Consider the following 12151-nt stretch of genomic DNA (forward strand, 5'->3'; position numbering starts at 1 on the left):
AGATGCCCTTCAGTAGATGAATGCATTTAAAAAATGTGGCATATATACACAATGGAATATCACTCAGCAATAAAAGAGAATAAAATCATGACATTTGCAGGTAAATGGATGGAGTTAAAGAGGATAATGTTAAGTGAAGTTAGCCAATCCCAAAAAACCAAATGCTGAATATTTTCTTTGATATAAGGAGGCTGATTCATAGTGGGATAGGGATTGGGAACATGGGAGGAATAGACGAACCCTGGAAGACCTTTAACCAATAGGAGTCCCTTTCCCATTCTGATTAGAGCCCCAGGAGGCAGCTGTGCCCCATTCTAAGGAAAAGTCTCACTCTAGGAAGGAACATTCTGGATGCACCAGCATCGTTAATAGGTGCGGCCCTTTTCAGAAAGACCAGGAGGAGGGCTGTGTGACTCCCCAAGAAGTCACTGGCCCTGATGCAGAGGTGCTGAACTCTGGCAGGCCCTGGAGTCACCTCTAGTCCACTCTACCTGGGAGACTTCAAGGCATAGCAGGATGGAGAATTCCTGAATGGAGACTTTGCAATACTCCCAATAAAGACGAAGTGAATTAATCAAGTCAGCTTTTTCCCATGGCCAGATGCAGCTGGTTATGGAGGCGGGATGTCTTAGAGGATGTCAAAGATTTGGGAGATTAAAGGAAAATTTAGCCCCTTGGACACTGAGGTCAACTGTGCAATGCTGTCACATGCTTAAAATGGGGATTTGGCCACACCTGGTTTAACTGGGCTCTCTGTAAAAACATGTTGAATAGTTCTGTGCTGATCATTTTCCCTGCTCTGGTTTTTTTTTGCAGAAGGCTTTGTCCAAAGTCTTTTAAAATCTGAGGGTACCATGTCCCTCTGATACAGATATCTTAGAATAAATGAGAAAGCACTTGAAGCATATTGAAATATGTGTAGGGAAAAACTACCATTTTGAACTACAAGGATTGAGGGTTGACAGAAAGACAGCTTTCAGAATAAATGTCAGACATTCTTTTCAGATGAGTAAGTCCTGACAGAGTTTCCCACTATGGTCAGTTCCTTCCCCTATTCAAGTCACAGCCGCTTGCTGATTCTGCGGATGGCGTCTGGAATGGGGCTGGGGCTCCAATACTGGGAGGTGACGCTGGCACTTAGTCCAGTCTTGAGAAATTGATGCTTCCACTTCTTTTTAATTTTTATTTTTCACAAGCTAGAGGGATCTGGTGGCATCTTTTTAGATTTCTCTTTTACTTTTACCATCTTCATGGAGGAGGAAACAAGCCTTCAGTATAGTGGCCCTCCAAGCATCCGCCTGGACCAGCATCCCCCGGGAATTTGTAGAAATGCAAATTGTCCTGTCCAGAAATTCTGAGATGGGGCCCAACCCTCCAGGTGATTCTGATTCACCAGAGGTGAGAACAGAGGAGGAAGGATACACAACCAGCACGAATAGGTAGGTGCCGCTTCAGATGCAGCTCTGCCACTCACGGCCTGGCCAGTCCCTTCACCATTCTGAGCCCGTTTCCTCACCTGTAAAGGAAGAGTGACAGCAGCCCCTACCACTCTGCGGCTGTGTTGAGGTCCACAGGAGTGAATGCAAGGGAAGCCTTTAGCAGTGCTCTTTGCAGGGCTGGGGCAAAGGTTGTCATGGTTACCCCCTTACATTCTGCATCCATATGGCTCACTCCTTTCACCCCCATCTCTGCCCTGATTCTTTGTGTTGTTATAATTGTTTAGATTTTTGAAATCATATTTAGTTTTGTAGTTTAAAATAACAGGCTTACCTTTATGTTTCTTTCTTTTTTTAATTAGGGCATTTTAATTGTACAGAATAATAGCTTTCATTGTGCTAGCCCTGGTTCTTGGTGTTACAAAAGTGCTCGGTAGGATTCGGGGGAGTGTCACTATGTCACCGGCATATGTCTCTCTCCTCAGCCCCGGGCATCCTCCTGAAGTACCTGCAGGAGCAGAAGCGGCCCTATAGCGCCAGGATGTGTTCGGGAACCTGTAGAGGGAACATGCTCTGGGCAAGGCAGCGGTGGTAAGGCGCTGGAGTAGCTGATCCAACAAGGCAAGATCAAGGAGAAGATGAAGGGGAAGCAGAAGGTCTATTTTGCAGATCAGAGCCAGTTTGATGTGATGAGTGATGCTGACCTCACTGCCAAGGTGCTGAGCTTGCAGCAGATTGGCCACCACATGGAGTTAACTAGTGCCCTGACAAAGTGGAAGGTGCAGAGAGGTCCAGGAGTTTAAGGAGGAGTGTGCTGGCTACCTAGAGAGATGGGAGAACATCAAAGCTGCCACCAACCATGTGACTCCAGAAGAGAAAGAGCAGGTCTACAGAGAGAGGCAGAAATACTGTCCGGGTGGAGGGAGCGGAAGAGGGCGGCAACAGAGCTGTCTGATGCCATCCTTGAAGGCTACCCGAAGAGCAAGAAGCAGTTCTTTGAAGAAGTTGGGATAGAGACAGATGAAGATCCTAAAGTCACACTCCCAGACCCCTGAGGGGCCCTCTGTGAAAACTGGGGGTTGGGAACACAGAGATGCGGGGACTGGCCACCTTGTTTAGGATGGCTTTTTGTTGTCGTTCCTGCTGCTCTTCGCCTTGGAGAACTGTGGGGACAGAAGCACTAGCCCAGAGTGTTGGGTAGAGGGAGGGCTGGTGGCCAGGAAGGGATGGTGGCGCCCATTTAATTTTCCACATTTTAACAGCTTGAGCTTAACATGCACACTTAGAACGAAGCTAAAGGAAAGCATTTTATAATATTTACTGTGATGTAATTTGGTGTGAAAATACTTAAGGTCCTCTGGATATTCAAATCTCCCAGATGAAGAAAGCAGCAGGGAGCTTGGGAGACAAGGTAGAGAGAGGCGGCTATACCTCAGCCTTTGAGCATCCTCAGGCAGCCCCCAGGACTTTCATCCCAGGTACATTTTCATTATTTCCTGTACCCTTCCCCCCGCCCAAGTCCTAAGTCCTGGGAGAAGTGCAGACAGCACTGGGAGATGATAGAGGCTGGACAGAGAGGCTGAGGTGGTTTTGAGGCCCAGATAATTTTCCAAAATTGTAACTGTAGTGAAATTACATTGTTGATGTTCAGAAAAAGAAAAAAATTTAAGTGAAATAAAAAGTGCTCAGTACATGGCAGCTACCACTTATTGAGTAACTTGAGGTTTCGTCCATCTCAAGGGCCTCGGCTCAGTAGAGCTGTGGAGTCAAAGTCTTCAGACAGTCGATGGAGAAAATCCAGTGGAATCCACAGAGGAGCTACTGGAGCCAATAAATGTATTTAGTGAGGCTTCAGGATACTGGATCAATATGCAGAAATCAATTTTATTTCTCCATGCTAGCAAAACCAAAAATTGGAAAATGAAATTTTAAAAAATGCCATTTATAACAAGAATATGAAATGCTTACATATAAATCTAGCAAAAGATGCAAAACACCTGTATTGAAAACTACAAACACTGCTGAGAGAAGCTAAACCAGAACCAAATAAGCCCAAGGTGGGCTCATCGCTGGATTCGGCATCACCAAGGTTTTCTTCTCTGCGTTGTCTAGTGTTAGCCCCTGTGTTTGGGCCTCCGACTGTATGAGTTAATTTGTTAGGTGAGGCAAGGGTCAGGTTTCATCCTTTTGCACAGGGACATCTCATGGTCTCAATACTGTTTGCTGAAGACCTTGTTTTCTGCACATTGAATGATCTTGGTACCACTGCAGAAAACCTATTGATCATAAATGTGAAGTTTGATTTCTGGACTCTCAAGTTCTATTCCACTGGTATAAATGTCTGTGTTTCTGCCAGTACCACATAGTCTTGATTACTGTAGATTTGTAGTAAAATTTAACTCGTGAAATATGTGTCCTCCAATTTTTCTTCTTTTTCAACATTGCTTTGGCTCTTCTGGGTATGGACAACTGAGTTTGGACAAAGATATAAAGGCAGTTTAGTGGACAAAGCATTGTCTTTTCAACCACGGCTGGATAACCATTTGCCTTGACTTTCCTCTCTCTTCTACCTGTGGCTCCTGTTTTTGGCTGGACCCCTGTTTTCTGAAATGATTCTGCTCTTCCAGACACCATGTTCTTATTTATGTTCAAAAATATAATTTTTTAATTAAGTTTGACTAAATTGACATATTCTTGGCCTGGGCTCTCTGTTTTCCAAAGCTGGGCATTATCTCTCTATTCATAGACCATTTCCTGCAATCTGGGAGTGTGGGAAGCCTGAAAGGACAGGCTGACCAACAGGAGCCGGGGAAGCATTCTGTGGATGTGTTCCCTGCATCCTCCCTAGACAGATGGCCTCTCCTCCCTTGGCCACTCTAGGAAAGGGCCTGAATGGCCACAGCCACAAGGATTCAGGCGCTGCAGGGCCTTCCTACACAGGCAGGCACCTGAAGCATCTTCTCTTATGTGGTTTCTGAAGGAGAAATGGCCTTGGCCTCACTGTCCACTTCCACACTTCTCCAGCAGCATAACATACACCTGCAGAGCACAGCCAAGCCTCTTTGCAGCCAGCCATGCGCAGAGTGGTCCCCGATCCAGCAGCAGCACTTGGAAACTTCTAAGAAATCATATTCTCAGACCCCACCCTCAACCTGCTCCATCAGCGGCTCTGGAGGCTGAGACAGGAGGATCGCAGGTTCAAAGCCAGCTCAGCAACTTAGTGAGGCCCAAAGCAACTTAGAGAGACCCTGTCTCTAAATAAAATACACAAAAGAAAAAAAGGACTGCCTATGAGGCTCAGTGGTTAAGTACCCCTGGGCTCAATACCTGGTACCAAAAAAAAAAAAAAAAAAGAGAGAGAGAGAGAGAGAAAGTTTACCTGGTGGTGCTAAATGACCAAATTTCATAGCCTGTTTTTGTGATTTGCCACCTGTTATTTAAAATCTTGGGGGTCTCTGTTTCTTTTGTTGTTTTTGTTTTATGGTACTAGGGATTGAACCCAAGGGCACTTTATCACTGAGCTATACCCCGGTCCTTTTTATTTTTTATTTAGAAACAGGGTCTTGCTAATTTGCTGAGGGTCTTGCTAAGTTCCTGAAGCTGGCCTTGAACTTGAGATCCTCCTGCCTCAGCTTCCTGAGTTCCTGAAATTACAAGCATGTGCCACAGCACCTGGCCCAGTTTCTTCATCTGTGAAATGGGAGTGATAATGGTACCAGCCCTCCACCCAGTTCTTGTTTACATGAATAGAGTGAGTCATGTAAATGACTTAGGAAGCACTTAACAATCATTGGTGTATAAACGTGAATTCCCCTTGCCTTAGCAGCTTATGAAGATTCGTCCTTGTATATAACAGTTGCATTCATGCTCCTTAAGCTTTTATAAAGAAACTTACATATGACAGACTTGTTTTCATAGCAAGCAAGGTAGGTACTATTCTCCCCATTGTATACACGCAGAGGTTTTGGTGGTGACCAGTCCTTTCCTTCCAGGGTCACAGTGAGAAAGTTATGGGTCTGGGACCTAAACCACTCCTGAACTGAACATCTGTGTCTTTTACCATGTGATGTCACGAGCTCTCAGAATGAAGGCTTGCAGTCTTGGTTAATACAGTTAATTTAGATGCCTGTATTTGTCACTGCAGGAATAAAGTGACAGTCAATGTGATGCTGTTACTTATATTTAAAATTATCTGCAGGACCCAGCTTGGCCCCTGACCCATAGCTGCTCTCTGAAGTTCTTTTTTTGTTTTGTTTTTTTTTTTAATTTTTTATTGTTGGCTGTTCAAAACATTACATAGTTCTTGATATATCATATTTCACACTTTGATTCAAGTGGGTTATGAGCTCCCATTTTTACCCCATATACAGATTGCAGAATCACATCAGTTACACATCCATTGATTTACATATTGCCATACTAGTGTCTGTTGTGTTCTGCTGCCTTTCCTATCCTCTACTATCCCCCCTCCCCTCCCCTCCCCTCCCCTCTTCTCTCTCTGCCCCATCTACTGACATTCATTTGTCCCCCCTTGTATTATTTTTCCCTTTCCCCTCACTTCCTCTTGTATGTACTTTTGTATAACTCTGAGGGTCTCCTTCCATTTCCATGCAATTTCCCTTCTCTCTCCCTTTCCCTCCCACCTCTCATCCCTGTTTAATGTTAATCTTCTTCTCATGCTCTTCGACCCTACTCTGTTCTTAGTTACTCTCCTTATATCAAAGAAGACATTTGACATTTGTTTTTTAGGGATTGGCTAGCTTCACTTAGCATAATCTGCTCTAATGCCATCCATTTCCCTGTAAATTCTATGATTTTGTCATTTTTTAATGCAGAGTAATACTCCATTGTGTATAAACGCCACATTTTTTTTATCCATTCATCTATTGAAGGGCATCTAGGTTGGTTCCACAGTCTTGCTATTGTGAATTGAACAGGCAGTGGTTAACAGGACAGGCAGAGCCAGATCCAGCCTCTGTCTCCAACATTTCTTATCTGAGTGTGTGACCTTGAACAAGGTACCCATCCAATTCTCTGAATTGGGTCTCGAATTCTGTAAAATGCAAGATGTGAAAGCAAATGATAAAGTGCACACACAGCATGGGATTGGAAGTCACAGAGGGGTGAAGGAAGAGTTGCTGAAGACGAATACTGCTGACCTTGTCATCTTGGAAAGGCTCTTGTGGTCTGGCAAGGCCAAGGCACCGTGCAGCTGGTGGGAGCTAGGTGGGAACCCGTGGAAAATTAGTCATGATGTGTGGTCTGACCCTTGTCAGGGAGTGGCCTGCTGGGACAGGGGGAATCAAAGATCCTGCCAGGCTGGCCTGCAGGTATATGCCATCGGCTGGGCACAGAACACTACTGCCCTCTTCCTGGCTAGACAGAGGCCCTCTGGAGTCGGGCCCCAGGAGCCCACTTGAAGTGAACAAGTTCTTGTCCCGGTTGTCAATTCACAGGATGACTATGCGCATGAGCCTCACCCTCTGGTCCTTAGCTCTCCAAAACGGATGGCTGGTCCTCAACTATTCTACCACCCGTTTATCATTCTTCCTACAGGTAACACTTGGACCCCAAAATTGCCCTACCAAATCCCCTTTCCTGAATAATGATGAACATGTTTGCCCCTTCAGTGGTATTCAGACCCACAGCTGGCCTTCGGGGAGACCCCCCTTCAGTCAATGAGGGTTCGGGCAGGGAAAGCAGACTGCTGGGTGCAAGGCCTTGGGTAAAGTGCCAAACCCTTGACCCTTAGTTTCTCCACCTGCAAAACAGAGATCAGCAACGCCTCCATGTTACTGGATTGAAATCAATGGGCTGGAGTCTGCAGTGTGTGCCAAGGGCCTCGCCTGCTCTCCCGCATGCTAAGCTCAGCGGGAAGCTGTTATTGTTGCCAGTGACACCAGGGTGCAGAGGACAACCCTGAGCTGATCGCAGGGGAAAGGAGAGACACCTGGTAATTTTAGGAAAGAGGCTTCCCCCAGGAGCTATAGACATTTCTTTCAGGCTTTCGAAAGAACTGGAAATCGCCTAAGGACCACCCCCGCCTCCTTCACCCCCACCCCATGCCTGCATTAGGGGGCCCCACCCTAGGAACCACTGGCCCAGAGCATCTTAAATCTTCTTCCAGTTCAGACACCGTAGGTCTTGGGACATCTCAGCTATGCTGACGGTCAGCCAAGCCTCTTAAAAGAACCCCGCGTGGTCAGCACAGCTGGGCCTGTGGGGAGTCCAAGGTGGACCACAGGAGGAGGCGCACAGGAGTCCTGTCTTGCAGGGCTGGCGCCCCAAGGGGAGGCGCCCATCAGAGGAAAGCTGGAGCCCCCATCAGAGCCTCCCGGAACAGGACCTCCACGCCTCCCCCACCTCTCTGATCTGAGAAGGCCGGGAGGGAAGGAAGTGGTAGTTTCAAAGGCAGGGCGAGCCCCTCTGCCAAAGGGCAGGAGAGGCCAAGAGTGAGTCCTGAGCCCTCCCAGGAGCTGATGAAGGAAGAACCATGACTGTTTCCTCTTCTTCCCTTTGCCTTCCTTTGCAGGCCTGCTTTAAATATATGTCTTGTAGGTCAAAGTCAAGGACCTGAAACCCAGCTACCAAAGGGAGGAAAAAACCCCAGGATCTGAGTGGGGTGGAGCCAGTGGGGGGTTAGCCAGACTGGTGGGTCTCCCGCAGCAGAGGCCAGCGCAGATGGAAGGGCACCGAATCCTCACCTCTGTGGACGCTCCCCATCTGTGCTCTCCCTGCTCCCTGAGACACACAAGGCAAGACACAGAGAAAGAAACAGATCTAGAAAGACGACCATGCTGAAATCCACCGCTAACTTTCACGGAGCAGGCACTGATTTATCAAGTAAGGTAGTAAGAATTTGGCAGGTACCACTCAGCTAACCCTCGCCAGAGTGCTAAGAAGCGGAAACTATTACTACCCCCATTTCATAGAAAAGGAAGTTGAGGCACAGAGAGAGATGTCAAGGAACTTCAGTTCTGGCCAATGTGAGAGACCGTGCTTGTGCTCACTGACCACACTGCCCCGTCCAGGCATGCAGAGCTGATCAGCCACAGGGCCAGCAGCCAGCCACGCCTAGGTCTTCAGGCTTCAAGCTCAGAGCTGTCTCTCTGCCACCCTTCTTCTCCTGTGCAGTTAACTGATGGCGGCCTGTTCTAACAGCCAGATCCATATGAGAAGGAACCAGGTATGTGGGAGGGAGGGAGCTCCATCCCTAAGCATCAACCCGGTCAAAATTCCACGCTCCCATGGTGGAGTGGTGTGGAGGTGAGAAGGTTGGACCCAAGGTTCCTCCCAAGCAGAAGCATCTACAGTCCAAAGTGGACGGAGGCAAAGAAACCCATCCTAGTCTCAAAAAGAACCTCCCAAATGACTTCTAGCCCCATCTTTTCTTTCCATTCTCATGTCATTCATTCATTCATTCTGTTAATCAACAATAAACCGAGAGCCTACTATGTGCCAGATGCTGTGCACAGTGACCTAGCGAGGCACAGAGCCTGCTCTTCCGGAGCTTCTGCTCTGTGACCTGCCCGACACACCTGGCCAGCTGGATCGTCCTCTGCCGTGCCAAGCTTGCCCGCCACTGATCTTGCCTCCTTCTGTTTCCCTTCCGCAGACTCTTGACGCTGAAGTCAAGGCAGATGAGATGCCACCTCATCTGGGACACCCCATGGAAGTGTCACTCCTCCCACAAGGCTCCACTGATCACTGCAGGGGGTGCCCCTGCCTCAAGGGCAGTTGTGTTGATGGGGGGGGCGGGATGGAGTGGGCATGTTCTAGAGACCACAAGCTCATGGACTTGGCCGTGTCCACCTCTGTCTCCAGGCATTTTGGCACAGATAAGATGCCCATTCATTCATTCAGCAAATATGTACTGAGTGTTTGCAACGTGACAGGTTCTGTTCTGTCACTGGGTTTGTAACAGTGAACAAAACAGGCAAGAAGTCCTACCCACGTTTATAGTTCAGTGGGAATTACCAGGTGAACAAGTCAATGACTAAAGACACACAGCAGCCGAGAGACCCTGTCTGAGGCCCGATACCTAGAAGAAGGTGCGCACTGGAACTGTGTATACCCACAGACCGAATGTTTACGTAGGCTAAGTGAGCTCTTGAAGCAAGCCCACCATCCCCCGCAGTGCGATGTTTAAAAATCACAGGAAAGAGATTGTGTTGGAACTGGTCTTCCCTGCTTTGGGAATCCAGGGCCGTTGAGGTGTTAGCTTGAGGCTTGGATAAAATAAAATAAAATAAACTTTGGAGTCCAGAAATGATTCAGTTTCAGGAAACACCAGGCCCAGGGACAGTAATAACAAAAATAATCACAGCAAACATTTACACAGCGCATACCGTGTGCCAGATCCAGGAGAAGCCCCGGGTTCCTGACAGATGACAAGGCCATGTCGGAAGGAAGGGGAGGCTGTGAGAGGGACGACGCTGGCTGGAGCTGTCCCCTGGGATTGCCATTGTTCACTTGGGCTCCAACTGTCCCGTGACCCACAGCAAGCTCTCAGGCCCCGGTGTCTTTGAAATTCCCAGGAATTCAGTGGCAGAAAAGACAGGTCTTCCCAAGAAAAAGGAAATGTGATTCACTGAAATGAAACTTTGTGCCCAGGAGAGGAGATTTTTTGGGAAGATGGAGGCTTCTTTACTCTCTGAAAAGAAGGTTGGAAAACACATTTATTGGGTCCCTATGATATGCCAGGCCTTCTGGTAGGACTTGGTCTGTATTGTCATTGACTCGTTGCCTGACACTAATTTAACGCAGATCTACAGCCAAGAATAAAATCAACACTGTGGTCTCCAGGGGCAACCGGGACGCCCCTATACAGCTGTCCCACTTGTTAAAACATTTACATGCTTCTGTTCTAGTGGTACAGAGCAGCTGCCCTGAGCCCCTGGACTCCCCTATCCCCACCCCAGCTGTCCTGGGCCCTCTTCCCATCTTCTTCCACTTCTCCATGATCCAGAGTTTGCAGGAGCACAGTTGGGAACCCAGAGAATGTACCCATGCTTCAGACTAACCCACTTGGCCAGTACCTGTTTGAAGTTCTGAAAACCACCTGCTCCTTTGGGGTTCCCAGGCCTGTAAGAACCACTGACCTTCTTAGAACCCCTTCAGTCTTAAATGTTGCTCCTGCTGGCCTCCTTTCTGGCCACTGCCTTCCCCTTCCTCTCTGTATCCTCTAGGGATCTGACCCTTGCTGCTCAGCTGTGGGCTTGCTCCTTTTCCCACCCACTCACACTCTCTGAACCTGTTCTTCCAGCCTGGACCTCTTTTCTGAGCTAGCCGTGTGGCCAGGGGTCTGCAGAACCTGAAGTCCCACTGCCACCTCAAACTCAAGTGTTCCCCAAATAACTGGGGTCAGCCCTGCTCCTAGACTTCTCTCTTCCCCTCTTCTTCTCCTCCTCCTGTGTTCCCATTTCTCTCCTTCACACATGCATTTATTTATGCCATAAATCCCCAGAGAGCATTTATTACATGTCAGGCACAGGGCTAGGAAGAAAGCCCCAATTCGAGGCCATCCTGACCTCTCTTGCTCTAGCAGCTTTGGCAGAAGAGCTTCGGGTGGCAGAGTCGTTGGTTCCTAACCGTTAGCTGACTCCTTATCAGCCAGGCTCATGTGCACACAGACCCCCAGAAACACCCAGAGACACATGGGCACAAACATACACATGCTCGGGGGCCCCCCGGATATAAACAAGTCGAGCCAGGGACATGGACACGCACGCGCATACAGTAGCCAGTTTCAGGGAGTGAAAGCACAAGACGTCCAGTTACGTTTCCATTTCAGATGAATGATCTTTTTTAGCAGAAATATATCCCAAATGTTGCGTGGAACATAGTTATACCAAAAAATAAACTGTTGTTCATCTGAGATTCCAATGTAACCGGGCATCCTGTGTTTTATCTGGTGACCTTACAGTAGAGAAAGGCTAAACCAATACTGAGGCCATGCAGACACAATTTACAACTCACACGCTTACACTTGTACATACTTACACACGAGAGTCACATGGGACTGTGTGCTTCACACTGTTCTGTATCCTGGACTAACTGGCATCCTGCCTCTTGAGACCAAACTGTGGTAGGGCCATGATATCGGACGGCTACTAAGAGCTCTTCAAGGAAATGTTTATTCCGTGAATAAATGCCTAATTAGCAGGAAATTCCTGAATGTCCAGCTCCTAGAATGTTGTGTGCCCAATTAATCCCCGCGGATTCTACTGGGCTCAATGCCATCCCTGGCAGGGATGGCAGCGGGGGGAGGGGCCTAAGGGGCCTGATCCTTGCCTTCTCTCTTGTGCTTTCCACAGATTTCCAGAGCAAACTTCATTTCTTCAAACTCCCTTTCCAAACAGGACCATCTCATTCAAATCCAAAGTCTGCCTGGGATAATGGGAAAGCCATAGAATTTGATGCCAGACAGAAATAGGCTCAAAATCTGACTTTAACACATTGTTATTGTGTGTCCTTAAGCAAGTCACTTAGCCTATCTGACAGTGGAAGTGTTCCATTAATAAATCAACTCCTTGGGGTGCTGGTGAGAATTATTAAGTAAGAAAATGTATGCAGAAGATGATTTAGAGTTTTGGATAAAAGCTAGTTGTTATAAACTCATATTATCAATGATTATTATGCTCTAATTGTGATTACATAGGAAAGATCAAGTAAATATTAATTACAATTGAATTCAGAGACAGAATGGCCCCTCA

The 12151-nt window shown here is 47.4% G+C and overlaps 1 pseudogene; it reads left to right on the forward strand.

Annotated features, from left to right (window-relative positions):
- Positions 1-1928: 1928 nt before the first annotated feature.
- LOC124101258 (homologous-pairing protein 2 homolog) lies at positions 1929-2643 on the forward strand (annotated as a pseudogene).
- Positions 2644-12151: the final 9508 nt, after the last annotated feature.

Source organism: Marmota monax, unplaced genomic scaffold (assembly GCF_021218885.2).
Source record: "Marmota monax isolate L192 unplaced genomic scaffold, Marmota_monax_Labrador192_F-V1.1 WCK01_AAM20220418_F8-fsc00069, whole genome shotgun sequence".
Lineage (NCBI taxonomy): Eukaryota > Metazoa > Chordata > Mammalia > Rodentia > Sciuridae > Marmota > Marmota monax.